Here is an 845-nt window from a genome sequence, read left to right on the forward strand (position 1 = left end):
TACTTGCCACGACCAATCACAGCATTTAAAACAAATTGGTAATATTTTGCAGGCTTAAAATGTTACAGATTCTTCAAAACAAGAGTGGCGCTTATTAGCCACATGGGGCGTTATATGAACTTTTCCCCTACCTATGAAGAAATGATCCTTCGAGAGTTGGGGGCTAATGAAAAGATTTGAGCCGCACGAACTTCGGTTGGTTTGTTGAAGTTGTTGAGGTTTTCTGCTTTTATGCATTTCGGTCTACATATTTCTTGGATAAATGATTCAAAGTGGAAGAGGGTGCATCAAGGTCAAGTTAGTTGTTTAAGGATAGTACATTATCGCTGAAAGTTGTTTGTCATGCTTCAAAGCAATCGATGAATTTTATTAGTTGGGCGATGTTCTGAGATGAACGAAATGGATAATAATAAAATGATCAAGGATGAACGTTACATTTCATTATTTCAGTAATGCTCTCTAATGAGGGAGGATTTTCAAAGATGTTACGCTTTAGAATTACTAACTGAAAAGGACAGATTGTATTGCTAATACTATTATGAATTCATGGAGAACACATTGATGGAGGTAGGAGTTACTTATTCGAGACTCAAAACCGTATTACAAAATCATTCAGTTTTGGGACGATAAAATAAAAATATGATGAAAAGTGGTAGTAACTATAACAGAAAAGGACATAACAGCGTTACGAAAGAATTATCAATTTAAGCAAACAAATATTCAATCTAATGAATTGATAGTTTAATTTTTCATTCAAAGAAAAGAAGAGATGTATAGTTTTATCGGAATCACATCTTCTATAAAAAAATAAAAAAAAAATTGTAAGATCTGAGTGCCAAACTTGA

Source organism: Uranotaenia lowii, chromosome 1 (genome assembly GCF_029784155.1).
Source record: "Uranotaenia lowii strain MFRU-FL chromosome 1, ASM2978415v1, whole genome shotgun sequence".
Classification (NCBI taxonomy): domain Eukaryota; kingdom Metazoa; phylum Arthropoda; class Insecta; order Diptera; family Culicidae; genus Uranotaenia; species Uranotaenia lowii.